Source organism: Sander lucioperca, chromosome 22 (assembly GCF_008315115.2).
Source record: "Sander lucioperca isolate FBNREF2018 chromosome 22, SLUC_FBN_1.2, whole genome shotgun sequence".
NCBI lineage: Eukaryota > Metazoa > Chordata > Actinopteri > Perciformes > Percidae > Sander > Sander lucioperca.
In genome coordinates, this window is record NC_050194.1 from 18,980,113 (window position 1) to 18,999,808 (window position 19,696).

The 19,696-nt window shown below is 40.6% G+C and overlaps 1 protein-coding gene and 1 long non-coding RNA gene across 3 annotated transcripts in view; one reads left to right on the forward strand and one right to left on the reverse strand.

The window, feature by feature from the left end:
- ptprea (protein tyrosine phosphatase receptor type Ea) overlaps positions 1 to 19,696 on the forward strand; it is a 55,851-nt gene that overhangs the window by 5,794 nt on the left and 30,361 nt on the right. The window lies entirely within an intron of this gene.
- On the reverse strand, positions 5,305 to 18,121 carry LOC116061155. The gene is made up of 3 exons (XR_004107662.2): positions 18,068 to 18,121; positions 5,435 to 5,534; positions 5,305 to 5,329 (listed from the first exon to the last, which is right to left on the reverse strand). It is a non-coding gene; the product is annotated as an uncharacterized LOC116061155 (long non-coding RNA).

The window sequence follows — 19,696 nt, forward strand, 5'->3', positions numbered from 1 at the left end:
GTAATATGGGAGTATTCCGCCCTCCAGGCAACAAATAGTTTATGTATTGTATTACTGTCAGTCACTACATGAGCTCATTACAAGGTAGACCACAAAGCTCTTAAAAAACACATTTTTGGAGATTTAGCTGGTGACCTTGCAGTTGTTTTATGAGTGTCCAAAGAGGGAGAACACATTGTTCAAAACCTTCAAGGTCTGAATGTTTTTGTCTGCTCGTTTTAGCTTGTAGAAATAGCCAAAAAGGTTTGTTATACTCACACAGTTCCATACTTTACCCAGCTGCTGGTGGGGGCAGCATGTCGACAGCTGTGATTTTTATTCATTGGAGCTCTGACATTCTTTTTTCCCCTTTTTTATTTTTTTATTTTTTTAGGCCAAAATATGGCAGCCTAATTTGGTGACCTGCTCAGAGAAAGCAGGGTGGAGCCCAGAAGAGATTAAATCCCTGTGCTATGTGGCCTGATTTTAATGAAAGTGAAAGCAAACATCTCCAGCTCTGGCTTAAAACATGTTTCAGTCCACTTTATTAAATCTGAATGAACTAGGATAAACAAATAATAGGTTTTGTGTGGAAAACAGTGGGCGACCCACAAGCTGAGAACATGCTTAATACAGTCAGGAAAAGAAATATTCAGCTATTGTGGATTTTCCCTTGAAGGCTGTTTTCTTCTCATCTTATATGCACATAAGACGTCACACCCACACATTCCTAGATAGCTTGATGTTTACAATCATGTCTCTGGGGTTAAAAGATGATGCAAATAGTGTGAAACTGAGGCTTATTGTACATGTGTTTATGCATGGTAAACTGATGTTTCTTAATAGTCTTTTGGTTTATTTTGTGGTTTATTGTCCCCTTTTAAAATATTTCTCTTAAACATGGAACTTCAATGTACTTGCAAACATGTAAAGCGGCTTTTAATGATTCCAAAAGCAACAGGTGAGTGCTGTGTCTCACATGGCGATGGTGCATATAGAAAGAGTGATTATCTTCCCTCATTTCTGCAGCACCATAAACTATAAAGCCTGGCTGGAGACACATCAAGGTCCCACCCAGTCCTCTGACTTGTGAGATTTGTTTGTTTGTGTGCAATATATAGGCACATGCAATGATTTTTCTCTTGCGCCTCCATAAAATGCCACTATGACCAGCTGCAGCTTATTCTCTAGGCTCCTGTCTTTGCAGAAGCATCAGTGTCGGATCATGTCCTTTAAACAGTGACATCAAATACAGCTGGATTATAAAGGGTTTTGTTGGATGGTTTAGAGTTTACAGGCTCTTTAAGAAACTGGCAGCTGATCATATATGAAAACCGGGTGTGACTGGATTAGACGGAGTGAAGCAAAGAGTGAGTGAAAGAGGAAATAATGGTTTGACTGTGTTTGACACCACAGAGGTTGTTGACATGGAGGAGTACAGTGCTTAATGAATAATGGATGCTTACTAAAGCAGCCCATTTCCTATTCATTCTTTCAAGGCTGTTACACAGGGAGTTGTGTGTGATCATCATGTCAGCCCTTCAATATTTTCATTGTGTTCTTAGTAACATGATGCAGTTCGAAGGCACTGGAGTAACTCCAATAAACATTTTCACACAAGTACAATGGGCTTATTCAAAAGGATGGCTTATTTGATTTGATTGTTGTCAAATAAATACAGAGAAACAATTTTACACACCAGCAGTTGTTTGCACTGCACAAAGTAGTCAGCATCACTCCTATCTTATTCATTCAAAGTCTTATCTGCTCCAAGGTTCCTTTTAACATCAGTATTCTTGAGGCTTGTAATAATTAAGTGTGTTGCTCGCATCACAAAAGCCTGAGGTGACAGAGACAAGCATTAATTCAATGTTTGCATTGTCACTTTTTGTGTTGCGCTGAAAAGGATGTGGCATGAAGAGCGAGTTCAGGTCTATTTCATCAAAAGCACCTTTTTATCTTCTGACTCTTGGGAAGCTTCATAGTGTCGAGGCCTTTTTTTGACTGTGTAAATGTGCCTAAATAAGCACAGTTGGATGCGGCAGTGAGCCCACAGTCAGGGGTTAGCTCAGCTGACATGACCTGCATGCTGATAGGTATGTAAGGCTCAGGCGAGCAGCAGAAAGCACCTAATGTATGGGATGATAATCAGAGCTGCTGTCCTGGGCGATATAAATGACCAAGGTTAAAGGCTGCCTTAATCTTGCAGTATGTTGGAATAAAATGAGGGGATGGACCTTGAACATGCTTCATCTTATGTAATTCCTGTCAGTGTTTAAGGATGTAATTTCAGCTGCTGTTATGTGATGGTATTTCACAATTCTGTGCGGGGGAAAAAAGAGGTGAGGATGTGGTTTAGATAAAACAAAACACAAAGACCTGAGACAAGCAGACAAGACAAGCAGAAATATCTAATGTTTAGACGGTTAGCCCACAGTGATGCAAGCCTTTTAAACTTTTACATGCAGTATTCAGCTTTCTCATATTTCCAACAGGCTGCTGATTGGAAACAATAGTGATGAAGCCCAACAGAAAAAAAACCCATATAGGATTAAGTAGAGCCCAGCAGAGTGGTAGATGAGTTTTACAGCTGAGACTGGTATTGATAGGCCTATTTGAGAGAAAAATCTACGACAATAATTATAATCTCAATATTAGTTTTTATTAGCCATGCTAGCTCCAGGGATATCGGTCTGTTGGTTGGCTGCTCAATTCTAACTCTGATGTTTACCCAAATGCCATGGTTTTGGTCGTGTCCCGCTCGCGATAATAGAGGACCAGGTGAAACCCCTGCAGTCAGAAAAAAAACAGAAAAGGTTTTATTGCCACAATAAGTACACTTATGTGGAATTTGCCTTGGTGATAGGTGCATACATAAGCAAACAAACATATTAAACGTTAATATAAAATAAACTATAAATACAGAAAAAACAAAAACAAAACAAATGTATACATACAAAGTAACTAAGTAGGCTGAATGGGTTGCAAAGAATACAGAGTATATGCAATGTGTAGATGTGAAGTCCAGGATGAAGGAATAAGTGCAAGTGTAGTGACCAGGGATTGGGGGGGGGGGGGGGGGTTAAGACAGTGTCAGTGGGGGTCCGGAGCCTTGTTGGTGAGGCCTTTTACTGCTGAGGGGAAGTGTACTCAGTTCTGCATTTCTGCTGATTTCAGTATTCTGCTAAAATACAACAAATTGCTTGTTGGATTTAAATCAAACGAAAGGAAATCATTTCCAACATTCTTCGATTGAACAAATTGAACATTGAATTCAATATAAAAGGTAACACTAAAAAAAGAACGACAGTTACATTTTAAAGTACAGTTTTCTACTGATATTTTATTTCAACTGACACATCTTTTGCGAGATGTTGCAGTCTTTGACATTGCAATCACGATAAAAAAAAACGATATATTGTGCAGCCCTACCAGAAATATTTCTTTGGCAACGATAGATGGAGAGCCATTCTGCCAACGTTTCAGGACCGTTGGGTGGGGATTGCTGTGGACCAAGTACATACAGCAATACACTAGTAAGAGCAAATTACGTTTAACCATGTAACGTTATCCAGCTGTTTCACCGAAACAAGTTCTGAGACTATTTTGCAGAGCCACTGTCGCTGCATCAGGAGCTTAACGCCGCCAAAGAAAATTGCGATTGGGATGTGTGGTGTAGCCAGACCTCACTCCAGTGCTTACTCTGGCAATGCAAGACTACATCTTTACTTATGAAGACTTGTCTGTAATTGGCTGCCGTTACTGTTTTTAATCTTTTCATTTCAAAGAGGGCAGATTTTTATGGCTGCTGTAATGACACTGTTTGATTAATAGGGCGTTTCATTTTTGATAATACTGTTGTTCCAGATGTCAACTCTCCAATGAAATCCTCATATCTCATAACTGAAATGTGCTTGGCATTTTATTAACGTTATTATGCTCTTTAAACAAGTTAGATGGTCACTTCCGCCCTGTTTATATTGTCATCACGTAAGATATTTCCCATCAGACAATGTAATAGGCCTGGTCCTCTTGGGAAGATTGGATTGATTCATTCATGTAAGAAAACACATGCCACACCATGACTTTGTCACACTGACCTTCAGCTCTGGAGATATAATATATAAAAGCTGTGAAACATTTTCACTGAGTAGCATGGTGTTATGTATGAAAAGAAACATGTCATATCTCAACATACATGCTTTCTTTCTTTGGTTTAATGTGTAAGCTTTTCATGAATTCCCCAAACCAAGTGATGCTGTATGTTGCTAATCATTGCAGCATTTGGTCATACAATATGTTGCCCCACTGGGAAAGCACACTGTTGACAATCGCACTCCTCTAAACACTGCCAAAGCCTTTTTTGTGCTCAGCCAGAGACAGATCCACACCATTCACTTACAATGAAGGGATATTTGTTTATCATAATTAGAGTCTGCTTTGATGCCAGCAGATATTCAACCATGGAGAGCTATTTGGTGTTTTTACAGAAGTGGAGCTAGTATTTGGATGACAATGCCATATATGTAGGGCCCATTTTCAGCATTGATCCCCCCCTGCAGAAAAATGTGAAATTGCTGTGTAGTTTTAGCATTCTTGTGTTTTTTAGAGGGTTAATAATCAGCAGCCCATTTGCATTTTCCTTCCATTTTTCACCTCCTTGTCTTTTACTTTAGGATTTAATGCACTTGTGGTAATGGGGCATTACTGTAAATCTGTGGTCTTACTCTGGTCAGCATGCAGCAGGAAGCAACAACTTTTGGCTCCGTAAATTCCTAAGGTTTTGGGGGAAATTGGAACTAAAATGCCCAGTTTCCCAGAGTATAAGGAGTGGTCTTCAGACATCTTGTTTTGTCCGTCCAACAGTTAAAAAAACCCAAAATAATCAGTTTACAGTTATATAAAACTGGGAAAAGCTTCACATTCTACATTGGAGAAACTAAAACAAGCAAATGTTAGTCATTTTTGCCAGATTGTTTGTTTTTCTATCGTTTTATTTATTGACTAATCAAGAACTCGTTTCAGCTCTAGTTTAAACCAATCTCCTAAATGGACATTAAGGTATCCCACTCAAATGAAAAAAAGGCATATCCAAGTCCACAAACTGCGATTTAAAAGGAAGTGGTTGTGATTTACTCTGGAGCTGTTAACAAGTTCATTCATTAATGCACCACAAGTCTTTGAAATATAGTGCTAGCTACACATGGTGATGATAATTGAGTAACATGCAGCCTAGTTCCTCCTATATCCACCCACTCGTCCTCTGGGCCTCCCTGTTTCATGGTACGTTGTTCAGTGAGACAGTTGTTTTGTCGGATAAGAAGGTCGACAAGTGTTTTCTCTGCTTCTCCTAGAGAACCAAGACATGGAGGCAAATTAGGTTAGAGATCAGGGTAATCATAATAATGATGTGTCCCAGGGCTGAATATCACAGTGTTTCTCTTTGTAGGCCAACCCTAGTCAGTGGGTGGATCTTCACACAAACGTCTATTTTACTGCTGGTGAACTCTGAATTGTTCGAACCTTTTTCCTCCCCGCTTTCAGTCTCTCTGCATCTGGAGCCTAAACAGAAGACAGATATACATTATGGGATATGTATTTTTAAAACTGGGAGTCTGCGTTCCCTTTGGGCTTCCTACATGTGCTGTGTCTGTGCACAATGACTAATTTGTTATCCTCCTAGAAATAACACAGGTGCTTTAGAAAACAACCACACTGGATGGCCCCATTTGTGTAAGTACATTTATTAAAATGTATTCACCTTCACCTGGTTATAGTATACCACTCTATCAGTTGATTGGCATTGCTGCACAGAATGAGGTTTCCTAAAATGTGTGTCAGGGATTGTACATGTGGAATTTATCTGTAATTAGTTCCAGATTTCCTTGTTTACCTTTTGCAATTGCAATCTCTGGGCTGTACATTTTTAGGCCTTTTATCAAAACTGGTGGGCAGCAGAGTGTGACACATGAGAGACCCTCTGTTTGCCGCAGAGAAGGGCTCAACAAGGAGACAGGAAAGGATTTGATCATCAGATCTGTCCTCCCCGGAGAGGGAAAACGCCTTGCTCTCTGAAGACACTCCCTCATTTGCAGTCTTTTATGACTGCCTGGGATGAGCTATGTGAGGCAGACAGTAGATGCTATAGCACTGCCGGCTTTGTTAGAAGCACAGCATGCTGGGATTTCGTCCCCAAACAGGAAGCTGTTTTGTATTGCAGTGTTGATTTGCTGTGTTGTATTTGATTCTAGAAAAATGTTGAGCCTGTTTTGTCCTAGGCAGCATTTAAAACCAAATCTGACACATCCAACACAGCTCTGAGCCATCGGTATTGCCTTTCCAACTTGGCTCAACTACAACAGGAAATAAGTAAAAGGCTCTGCTCTCCATTCATTACTGTACTATTACATCCAGCAGCTGGGCCCCAGCAGGGGACTAGTTAGCCGCTTAGTTAGCCAGAGAGATGCCTTCAGTCTCATGGTAAAAACTCATTAGTGCAGACTAGTTTGAGTCCATTTTCATTATGTTCAGCTCGAGCTGCACGCTGCTTCTCATGTGTGGCTGCACCAGTGAGCAGTTGGTCCTTCAGCGCTGTGCACTGTTGTCCTGAAAACAGCCAGAACTCCAACGGCTCTGCGTGATTGTTTTCATTAGTCTGCCGGCGGTAGCTTGATACTACCAGCCGCCACTATGGCTGTCATTTTCCACAAGCTCCAAAAATATGGGAAGGTGAAGCAAAATGTTGTTTTTATAGCTTTCCCACCCATGTTGTTACTATCATATCAGTGTGGAGTCTGATATAAAACCTCCAGGCTCCAGGCCACAGATTTCACCTCACATTCCTGCGCCTGTAATTGCTTATTGTCTAAACCCATAAGGGGGGTTGGGTGTAAGCTGTGGAGGGGAAATGAAGAGAAAGAGGGAGAGAAAATAGGGGGTGGCTGTATATTTCTTTTCAAACTACAACCACAAGCACAACTGGGAAAGACGAAACACAGGGAGGTGTGGATGCTGTTGCCAAAATACATCCCCCCATGATGAAGAGGAATTTTTAACACATCGTTCATTTGCATGTGTTCAATTATGTTTCCTTCAGATCCTGCTGGGGTGATGGCAAGGGCTGCTTCTGGGATCTCCTCTCTTAAAGCATACAGCAGTTGCCAGAGATGACCTGGGCGTGCCAGCATTTGGGTTCTGAACTAATTTGTTGGATTTATCTTTTGAAATAAATTTTCTAATTAAGTAATGCAAATTAATTAACGTTGCTGGTTTGATGCCAAACCTGGAATATGAGTTAATGTCAACACTTGGGAAGTTGAGTTGACAGAATTGTACAATGTACTGTTAATTCACGAAACCCATTACGGAGTCACAGCTTATCATCTAATGATAAATCCACAGCTTTTTGCTTTGTTATTTCAGCTCTTTTTATCTTGCTGCCTCGCAGAGTAGACATACCTGGAATTCTACAAAGTGATCCAATGCATTACTGTTTTGTTTCTGGTTAATATTTAGCTTTGCATTTTATTGTGTGGGCCCTGATTGCATAACTTTGTTGATAGAATATTTTTTATCCCTATAGCTGGTAATCTAATAACAACCTTATCTATCTCGAACACACTGGCCGTCATTAAAGAATGATACTCGCTCACTGTCCAGATGAACATGCTGATCGGTCTGTTTTCTGTTAGAAATCAGCAAAAACAATGTGCTTTGCATTGAAACAGCTGGGGTCCACTGTTTTGTTCTGAATTCAGATGCAATAAGTCAGGTAATTGATTTTTTTATTTCTAGCGCAGGACTTTTTGGTTATGATGAATCAGAGAAAGGCACAGCCTATTTCGGTGCCATAGGATTGTCACAGTATCTCTGAAGGTCCTTGTCAAAATGGGTATCGTTAAAATCAGTATCTGTCTACTTTGTGTCATAGATGTAGGTAATTAAATAAGGAGTTCAAATCGTTGTTCTGGATCAGTAGGTGGGTTGATTAGCGGGAGCACACTCCGCATTTGACCTTTGGACGCTCACTAGATTTGAAATGATTTTCTGTCAACATCCTGAGAAGAAGTGCCGCTCCTGTTTTAAAAAACAAAACAATACAGAACTAATGTCTAGTCCTAGTAGCTATGTAGCTCATTAAGGTAACATGAGCTCTGTGAGTTGTTGGAAAACGCTGTCTCAGGGCAACTTTGCTTGTAATGTTCTTTATTTTGATGGTTGCATACATAATATGATGCTAAATAACTGAGGCTAACACTACATGTCCCAAGCAAAAAACTTTAAAATCAGACTTTTGTAATGTTCTAACATATTCTGTTACATACTTGGACAAGTAAAACAGTGGTTAGATTTATGCTTTGTTTGTTTGTTTTTGGGCATTTTAAGCCTTTATTTTTATAGGACAGATGGAGACATAAAAGGGGAGAGAAAGGGGGAATGACATTGAGCAAAGGGCCGCAGGTTGGAGTCGAACCCGCGTCCGCTGCGTCGAGGAGTTAGCCTCTATATATGGGCGCGTGCTCTACCAGGTGAGCTACCCAGGCGCCCTTGTTTGTTTTTTTAAACTGTAGGCTACATTTCAGTTCTTTTTGTTAAAAGAGAAAAGGCTTTGCGTATGTTTGGGCAAATATCTCCGGTAATGAGTTATCGGCTACCTACAGTCTGATTGGGTGACTACCAATATATATAACCTGTAACTCAACGACATAGTGTCATTAGCTAATTATATGATAAACTCTTGGTCTTGGAAGTAATGCCAGGTTGAGTTACTACTACTACTGTATATACGCTAGTTAGCTTGTTATGCTAACGTTTGTAGCTTACGTCAGAGCAGATACACACACTGTTTATCCCATTCCTTACACTTTTCCTTTTGTGTGTTTGTAACACCCTCCAGATTTTTTATATATTGTGTATCGATCTTAGTTTGTAAGTTGCCACGCCTGTTATGCCTAGTTACGGTTGCTAAGCTGTCATTGGACAATGGGGATGGGGTTTAGTTTAGCACGTAGTAGAGACTTGTTTGATTCCTCATATTTATTTACACAAGTGCAGTCCATAGATCCATAATGTTGTTTGCTCTAATGACAAACCGTGATTCCACTCAATAAAGGGCATGATGATGATATAGCCGTCTTTGAAATGGCAGTCAATGGGAGCGCCTGTAGCACTGCCATTTGTAATGGTTTATGCCTCGTTACCAAAGATGCGTCTCACTAAGTTCATTAGAGCTAGCCGTATTAACCACTGTACTTAATTAAACCACTGAACTCAATAAGACACATTGCTTTTAAAAAATTCCCTCTAAATTGATTCCCTTTAATAAGTCTGGGATTGAATTAGACTGAGTGTCTTGTAGAATCCCTTTACAGGAGATTTGTACATGAAGAATAACAGGCTGAGCTTGTTTACTCGCTTAAACCATCTGCAACAGTCATCACTGTAGGTTACAATGAAGAATGTATGGTCTGTATGAAAGCATTTTGTGAGATTCCACTAATCCATGGTTCCATTTCAGTGAGCAGTTCTGCTTTTTTGATGGGTGATAGCAGAGTGTCAGAAAAAGCTGGAGTGAATTCTAACAGCTCTCTGAGCCACGTCAGCTGATTGGCAGCTACTCTGATGTCATTTGTTTTTGTGGGGCTAGGATAGGTCTCTCTCTCTCTCTCTCTCTCTCTCTCTCTCTCTCTCTCTCTCTCTCTCTCTCTCTCTCTCTCTCTCTCTCTCTCTCTCTCTTAGTCTCTCTCCTCGCCGCCGCCCCCTCGGTCTTCAGATTTTCCTGTCTTCACTTTCTGTTTACAGTTACTCCCACTGATCCTCTCTCTCTACTTTGTGTCTCATGGTGTCTTTTTTCAGTTTCTTTGTTTTGAAATAACAGTAACACATTTTTTATTGTGAATGAAGGAAGGCTAAGGAAACCCAATATATTAAAATATTTGTTTCTTTAATCTCATAAGATACCTGAAATAATACTATTCCCTACTGCTCAGATTTCAGTTTGAAGCCATAAGAAAGGAACATTGGTATGGTTTGTGTCAGAATAACATGATACTGCAATTTTTTATTAAGCTGATACAGTAAACAACCATGCCATTTAGAAATGTCTGAGCATGAAGTTTTTAAGTCTGTAAGACTTACTGTAAAATCTTAGACTTTTTTGTGGGGTGCTAATAAATTATGCATCAAAAGCACAACAGAGCTTACAACGACCATAATGGATAGGCTGCCATAACAAGATAGGGCCTATATTAAGATGTCTAGACAGTTGGGTGCCATTTGTTTATCGCAGTAAAGTGCTACTCGTCACTCTGATGTATCCTGCAAAGATATATTCTATTGTTTATTTCTACAGGGCCATGTTATAACAATATATCAAAAGTCGCATTTTAGAGACTATATTGCCATTTTAACCCGTTTTACAACATCTAACTAGACTGGGTAAACCCAGCCCGATCTGCTGGCGATTTGATGTCGCCCTGCAGCTCAGGCTGGACACCTGTACATTTATCTATCCTGCTTTTGTTACAATTTTGCGGGGACCAATCACAAACTGACTTATCCACCTGGCATGCTATTGTCGGGTTTAACACAATGACGATAGAGAAGCGACCAAGCAGCTTCTTGTTTACATTCAACATAGCGGCCACCGAAGTGCAACAACCCGTTGATGCCGCCGTTGCTGCTACGTCATCTGGATCGTTGGTCTGATTGGTTGAAGGACTATCCAATTGCGTACAGAGTCATTTGAACTATGCCTGTTGATCACGCCTCTTGTGCAGTAGAAAATACAGAGCAGACTCCCCAGACTAATGTTAAATCTTAAAAGATTGAGCTTGTTCTGGTGATAGCCAGACTAACATCTAACTACACTATTCGGCTAGTTGGAGTTGGTGTTGGAGTCGTAATCTGACAAATCCAGTCTGATTCTGGGGGATTCTGGGGGATCTTGGGCCTCTCAATGGGCTGCCAGGCCTGCCGCTTGTCTAATCACTCCTGACCCTATTAGAAATGAGTCCTCCTTTTGTTACTGTGCGGTACTGTCAGTTCCGTGGGAACAAAAAGTGCCATTGTCTTTCATTGCTGCGGCTGGAATAGAAGTAATCTGTAGCTATAGAGCTGCCTCAGGATTGCTATAATCCAGATTCAGTATTAATGACAGTCTAATCTGCACAATTTGACCCTCTGGAGAGGCTGACATAGCATCTCTGTTGTTAGTTGTTTGTGTAATGTCACTGATTCTAAAAAAGGAGGAGGCTGCTGACGGCTTATGCCATGAGGAATGCAATATCCTGTTCAGATTTTGTTTGCTGTGTACGCCAAGATGCTGCACTTGTCTGATACCAGCACAGACAATGCAGCGCTGTCATGTAGCTGAATTTGTCAGATATATCCACAGATTCACTTTGAATTCAATCAGCTTTCCTGATGGCAAATTGTTATTTTTGTGTATTTGTTTTTTTTCCATTCCTGAAAGTATTCATGCCTGAGACCAGTGTCGCTGATAAATACAATAATTGCATGCCTGTGTTAAGCATGCGAAAGGACCATGGCAGTGTGTTTGCTCACCCATGCATGACATGCAGTGAGGGCAAATGACACGAATGGCAAAATGGTGATCCTCAACTGTTTGGGCTCTTTTACTCTTTGTTCTATACAAAGAGATGCAGAGGTAGATGAGTAGATGTGTCTGAAATCCATCACACAACTGCTAGCTTGGCACAATGATCAGTAACACCCCCCCCCATTCCTCCACCAGAACCCCCACCTGCACCTTCTTATCTCATCTCCTCAGAGCTGTGCACGTGGGCCTTTTGTTCAGCTCTTTCCAATGATCCACACCAGTAATCCCCATGACTGGTAGCACGACTCTCTGACAAGCCCCCCCCCCGTCCTTTCCTTTTAGGTTACTTTGAAAACGCTGTGTCCACAGTCGTGTTTTCAAGTCGATTTCATAAAGATCTCATTCCACACCTAACCACCTAAACGACAGGAAAATGACTAAACCTCTTCTTCTTCCTCGTCTTTTACTTAGCAAACTCCAAAACTGTTCGTCACAGCAAACATCTGTTAAGGAGTGGAACAGACAGTCAGGTTAAACCTCTGCTTTGTCCCCTCCTTTTTTTCCATTGTAATTTCTACTGTATTTTAATACAGCACAACTAATGATGTAGTTGTTCTCGTTTGCATGTGTTTTTGTTTCTGTTGTCAGAGTGACTGAATTACCAGGAAGCACTGATTTTATTGTGGCTTATTAAATGGTTAAGACGCATAGAAATGTGTCTTCTTGGAGGCATGTTGTATGCTTCAAGCGAACAGCATCTAGAACTAGGTGTGTAAATCACAAGTTAGATATTAATAAGATATTATATTGATTCTTTGGACAAAGATATATTTCACAAAGTCTGCCGCAATTTCGATTCAATTTAGGGGCCTGCGATTGGTATGAGACTATTTCATATGCGCATTTATTTATTTCAGCTCACAAAAAGCAACTAAAATATGTTTTGACAATTCTATTACTGAGCACTTACATACATTTAAACTAAAACACATTATTCTTTTTAATAAAAATAATTAATATAAAGTGGGAATTTCAAAATAAAGGTGCATCTTAAAGATGATATTTATCAATATATTCACTTTGCATCGATGCTATTGGATTGTTGATTATTGAATCGATATATCAATCCAGATCGATGTATCGTTACTCTATCTAAAACCCACCTTGACTGGGAACTTTGTAACTTTCCAAACAGACAATCCATCAAGCACACCCACTTCATACAGTGGTCCAGGTGTGTGTAGGTGAGAGAGTATGCAAGATTTTAACTTCTCTCTCAATCTTTTTTCATTCTTCACACAACTGCTTCTCACTTTTTTGTGGGTACAATTTGCGCACACAAAAAAGTCAGGTTTTGTAAAAAGCTTGTATTGAGGTGTGAAAAGCTGCAGCTTAGTGTGGATGAAAGGCCAAAACAGAGAAAAAGATGTCTTTAGCTGACTTGGTGTGAGCGTGGTCGACAGTAACATGGATAGTAAAAAGATAAAGGGTTACAGAATATCAGTCGCGTTGCGCACAGTGATATTTACTGTAGCTCTAGTCTGATTTACAGACAAGGGTAAGAAGAGCATTGATGTTTCGGATCAATAGAGGCTAACATCGAAATCACAAAGGGCATCAGTTTATATCATCGCAAGGAACTGTGATTTGGTAAATATTGTGAAATGTCATTAAGCGGCACTGTGTTTCACTGGATGTACAGTATTTGACAGTTCTGGATATGCTTATTAAAACAGAGGACAGCTTTTCATTTCAAGATGGGAAAACCAGTCTTACATGGTGGTTGGAGGTTTGCAGCCTCCTCTGTGATCCATTTGTCTCTAAAAGCCTGATACTGCACCAGAAATGAGAGAACACATTTAACAATAAACTATAAATACTGTACATCATCCTGATATATAAATCAATGCCCTGGAAATAAATCCCACCCGTCAGTGTTTCCTGAACTCATTTATCAGTTTCATGGGTGGAATTTATCACCACAATATCACAGCAAAGCCTTTTAAAAATGTAACATTATCTTGAATCAGCAGTCTTGGGTTGTATGCGAAGAAAATCAATGGTGTCGCAGCTCGAGTGTGACTTGTCATCTATCAGTCCGTTGGCTGACTGGAGCAGCTACTGTAGATGATGTGCTGAATGGTCAATTTCCTGTTACCTGTTAAAGATAGAGTACCACAGCAGGCCTCTCTCTCAGCTCTCTGAATCATGATTTCCCTCTGGGTCGCTCTAACTGCGGAAATAGATTAAAGTTCCAACCAGGGTATTTGCATCTGTAATCTAAGCCCCTGGATAATTTGCAATCCAAGAAGTAATCCTGTTTTTGATATTGTTTGAAGTGTGGCACACACAGGACTGAATTTTCTCGGGCCTGTTCGTAAAATGCACAACATGTCTGCGACAATAGATGTAATTCCATCGTAACTTTTTAATTTTGAGGAATATTGGAATTGTGGTCAGTGCATCTGCCACCAGCCCTGCAAATATGATGCTTTTGCCCTCTAAACTGCAGCCAGTGGCCTTCAGCATGTTTTACGTGACATGTCAGCAGAGCGTTTGAGTATTTACATGACTACTTACTGGAAGGAGGTTAGGGTTGGGGGGTGCAAGGTCCCCTCTGTCTGATGACTAGATTACTGTATTTACTTGAGCGCACAGCCCTGCCTGTAGATCAGCGGAAGTGAGGCATTTGAAGAGAAAGATACAAAGAGGTTTGAGAACCTTATTTCAGGCCGGTTTGGTTACTGCTCCTGAGTGCAGTGGATGTTACCCCGCAAATCATCCATATCCTGTTGATTTAAGTTCATAAGGCATTCTTCCAATGAGCTCCTACTTCCTGTCGCAGGCATACTTTCTTCAGGACAGTATGGGGGTGTCCAACTGTAGTAGTGAGATCACTGGTTCTTGACTTTCGTGATTCGTTAACTTTAAGATTAATTCAAGTTATTACAGCAGCCTCGTACTGTCTTAGTGTATTAGACTATGTCCAAAAATCCTGAAATAAATGTTAAAGAGGCTATATGTATTTAGATTAAAAATGGATCATATGACTGCCTATGTTAGGGGTCACTCATAGTGACAAACCCAACGAAAATGTTACCAACCGACTGCAGTTCCCCACAGTTGTGGTTCACTCTCACCGCTCTTATAGTGCTGTTTTTTTTTTAGCCAAAGCATTCTGATAAATTTGTTCAAAATGCTTTGAACAAATTGGGTTTCTGGTACAGAACGGGCAGCCACTCCTTCCACCGGCCATGATTTAAATTTTTTGCCCCATGAGGGAACTAACAAAAGTTGTCTCTCCATATTTTTTTCATCTAACATTATGCTTGTGTGTAAAGACTACTAATCTTTCAATATTTCGTTTTCCATATTTATTACAGAATGAGTCATTTTAGCAAACTAATACTTGGCTTATGAGTTTTAGACACACCCACAACAAATGTTCTAGGTCCTAGCTCACAAATATGCAGTTTTTGTGTGCCATTTCCTTCCCTAATCTGGCTTAATATGCCACACAACTGAGCTGGCGTTAAGCAAACGATGACATCTGTGTTAGTGTAGCCAGAGTTGTCACACTCGACAGGAAGATGGCGCACACAGAGCTGTTCCAAGTATGGCTCCAACTCTTTACTCTCCTGTATCCTAGACCTATAGTCTTTCTTTCTTTTTATTGGGGGGGACGCGCTGCCTTCTCTCTTACTAGTTCTCACAGTCCGGCTAATTATATACCCCCAGTGTTTGGCTGTAAACCACAGTTCACACACAGGATATGATCTAAGCTGTCTCTCTTCCTGCTTGTGGACAGCAAGTCTTCTGAGTCAACTTTATACAATCACAAAGAAGAGAGAGAGAGAGAGAGAGAGAATCTGACCAGTAGCCATAGATGTTAGATCTATAGACAGGATGGAGACAGTAGGGTTATTTAGTGTTGTATTATTTATACAGCCTATGGCAAGAATGTATCTTCCATATAGCCAAGCTTAAAACTATTCTCACCCAGGTCTTTTTGTTGATGTGTGTTAATCATCCAATAGACAGCCTGTCCTTTCTGTCGCAATGATCTCAAGTATATAAATAAACCGATAACTGAAAAGAGAGCATCGTTTCATATTGCTTCACAGCTAGATTTGTGTTTTGGTTTCTCATTCTGGTTCCTACTTTTGGCAGTTACTCTGTGAAAGAAGTGGAGGCGTTCATGGCTTTCTCACCAATGTGCGAAACATCTCCGTTCCCAGACAAGGTTGTGCAGACAGACAAGACATGTAGCCTTGAGCAGAAGGATGCACACCGAAAGCTTGAGAAATCCATAGGGCGTTTTTTTTTCTCCTTTGTGTGGGTGTGTATGTTTCTTACATGCCCATTACTGTCAGTCTCTGGGTGTGTATTAGAGAATGGTTTGTAGCTGCCTACTGTTTCTACCCCCTTGTCTTGGAATACCACTATTTGTCTGTCATGAATATTTACCAGGTCAGGTTCATGGAGTTCAAGTGTTGCAGAGAATCGTCAGCTGGGGAATTGTTTAATCCTAACCCCGTTCTGTTTGAGCTGCTCCCAGGTGCCCTGGAGAATAAGCTTTGGGAGAGGATGCGAGAGGAGGATGAGAAGAGAGACACCACCACTGAAGGGATGTGTATCGGATTGTGGGACGGAAGACTTAATCATTTCTGTTTTACGAGTTACAAACTAAAGATTTTTTTGAGGCCTCTGGCCAGCTGTAAGTCATGTCTGGGTCCAGGATTGACGGCGGTCCAGACGGGTACTTTTTTTTTTTTTATTGTTGTTAAACCAAAATAGCATATAACCGAATGCAAGCCCATAAGGAAGGTGTGTAGGAGGATGGAATGTAATGAAAAAGTGGTGGGCGCCCACACAATGTCAGCACATAATGTATTGCTAACTTTCACAGACCTTCACTGGACAAACAATACAATAAACAGCATCTTTTAGGGGGTAAAATCACAGGAACTCCTGAGACAACTGGACATTTAGTTATCAATCATATGCAGATATAAGTCAAAATACATTGAGCTACATACATTTCAAATATCAGTATGCTAAGATGCTCAAAATGACAATGCTAGTAGCATGCTGATATTTAGTGGGTATAATGTTTGCCATGTTTTGTGTTAGAGAAATACATTTTGCCTATTCTGTTAATCATCTCGTGACCTGAGATTTATCTTGGGACCCATTTATGGAGGACTGAACTGTTTATTGTGATTTTGGAAGTGACACACAGTGGCAGGTCAGAGAGGACTTCTGTAAACACAGTGTTGTGCTGGACCGATGCTGTGGCCTGATTGCGGCTCAGATGGCTCCTCAGTGGGTGAAGTTCTCTCTCTCTCTCTCTCTCTCTCTCTCTCTGTCTTTTTCTTTGGCTGTGTGTGTGGCAGCGTTTGCCCTCAAAGCTTATCTCTATAAATGGATTTGTGTTGGTGCACTTGGAGATCTCGGTGTGATGCTGTAATCGGATTGACCACAACCCTGGAGAGGTGGACAAGTCAAAGGTGTGTGTGTGCGTGCACTGGAATTTGTCACCTTGATTCTATGTATTTTCAGCTGAGCTTAGGGTCTTGTCAGGGAAAATAACAGCTGTATGAGAGTTTTAGTGTGTCTGCAGCTGTAAATCTTACACCTGCAGAAGTCCACATGTTGGACAATCCATTACACCCTCAGATGAAGCAGAATATAGATGTATAGAAAATACATTGCTTCTATACACACACACACACACACACACACACACACACAGCATCTGGCCTGCCAAAGAGCAGAGAGCTGATACTGCGCCAGAGATGATTAGTCATTTATGTGTGCTGCCTGTGTGTGTGTGTGTGTTTTGTTGCTGTGAAAACTCTTTTATGTTTGTTCATTTTGGATGTGAAGCAAATGTTCACCTCATGTTCTTAATGCTAATTTGAATGCAAGTGTTCTTGCGCTCTATGTTTACTAGCCACAAACAGCTAGTGCTCTGACTACAGATATTAGCAGCTGTTATGGACCTAATCTCAAATCTGAAGAAATTCTAGGAACTTTCTTTTTTCCCCTCTTGCCTCGTGGAGTCATACAACTTTAAGATCAGAAGAACATGAGCACATGTTGGCAGCCATTTGTCATTTCAAATCCAAATGTAGTATGAATCTTGTATGAGTAACGGCCATATTTATCTAGTGTTTATCACATGCACTGTGGTAATCGGTGTATGACTGTGAGGAAATGATACACTGATAGTTGTAGACCGTCACTAAGCGCTGCCTTGTTCACAACACACTGTCAGTGACAGGGCTCCTGCTTTCCCTCACATAAACTGAAATTAACAAGCTGGTGATTGGGTTATTGTAGCTTAGAAAAGATAAGGAAATGAGTTTGTTTTTTAATAAAGATAAAAAAAAGTATGTGAGAAAGGGCGTTGTTGTTTGAATTAGTCAGTTTACCTTTAGGGCACAACCTGGGGAAGCTTGGTTGGCAGATAAAAACCCATTCATACCAATTACATGTTTCTGACTCTAGGCTATCTTTTCTTACCTTTTTTCAAGTGTCTGGGTGGGACTGTCGCTGCAGCAGCACTGCCAAGTCCATGCTGTGAGAGAGCACAAATGGTAACCCTTAAATGGACTCCAGCTTGTTCCACACACAGAAGGGACATAACTAGACGTATTACATACAAATCATATTCTGCATTCAGCAGCTGTTATGTGTTGCTGTGTTTTTCCTAGAGCCTTATGCTCTGCATCCGATTGCGTTACAGGAAGGTTCTTCTATTATTCAACAGTTTGCTTGATCTGATTCCACACTGTCAGACCTCATATTATTTATTTATGAACTTTGAGATGATATGTGACTTGAAATACTCCCTCACAGTGCTTTCCAGAAACTTATGTGAAAATTGAAAACTATACTACGCAGAATTAACGTTATGATCTTTTTTTTCTGTATTCCACTCTATCCGGCCTTCTGAGCACTGACTCTTTAGCTCGTGCCATTATTTGGCTGTCATGGAAATCCTCAAGCATGACAACTAATTTTCCAGGATGTCATAGAGCAAATGTTGACTGCCTGTTTTCATTGAGTTGCAGACGGAAAAGGGGTGTAGATGGGTAGGGCTAGAAAAAGAGAGAAACCGAGAGGGAGAGAGAGAACCCCCCCTCAACACCTCCCTTTTGCTCGGCTAGACAAGAACGTCACCATAGCAACTACTCGGCATGCTCCCCGCCGCTGGCAGGTGCAAACCTTGTATCTCCAATATGTTGAAGTTGCAAGAGCAGAAGAAAGAACACTTGTGAGCATTTAGTTTCGAGTTTTTCCAGTTTTAGAAATAGTTTCACATGTTCAAGAATGTAAATCAGCCCATTTAAGTTTTACCCAGAATCCTTCAGTTTAAGGTAAAACTGGACTTACAAGGTTTCCACATGAAAATGCTGCCTCCAGATTCTTTGGCTGCTCAGCGTTCCCAGGTAGATAAATCATGCTCCTTGTCCCCTTTTTTTTCTCAAACCCCCCTCCTCCCTCCTAACCCTCCTTTCAGGCCTCCCGTGGGTAATAGCAGGGATTATATATTAGATGGCACCTACCTGCACTCTCTACTACAGCTTATGCAAAGTATGCACCAGTATTTTCGCATACAAAAAGTTAAAAAGTAAAATGGTTAAACAAAAATTGACATATCTAACTTTCTGGGATCAAAGTAAATATGTTGGAAACTAGACAGAAAGAGGCTTTGTGTAAAACCCGGCTCCAAATCTGTGCTGATATGCATACTTTTGCCGTCAGTAGATTTAGAAATCAGGGGAACTTTTTTTTTTTTCAAATGAGGTTCTCCTGGATACAAAGCGATGTGCACAAGCTGGTGTCTGCTAGATTTGGAAGACCAATTTGCATTATAGGCACTCTTTAAAATGATAACCCCAAAAATGAACTAATTGGACGCTCCTGACTAATTAAAATGTCATTTCTTCACCATGGTTACATTTTGTGTCCATCTGCATATCACCCCTGGGCACCTTCTTAGACGTTGTGCATTCTTCACCATTCCTTTGCCGATGAGGAAAATGTTCATACTTTTCTTCTGAATTTTCCTCAAAGCCTGATGGTATCATTATGCGTGAAGGGTAACCTATAGAGGGTATATGTGCTGTTTCATATACAGTCTCCTTA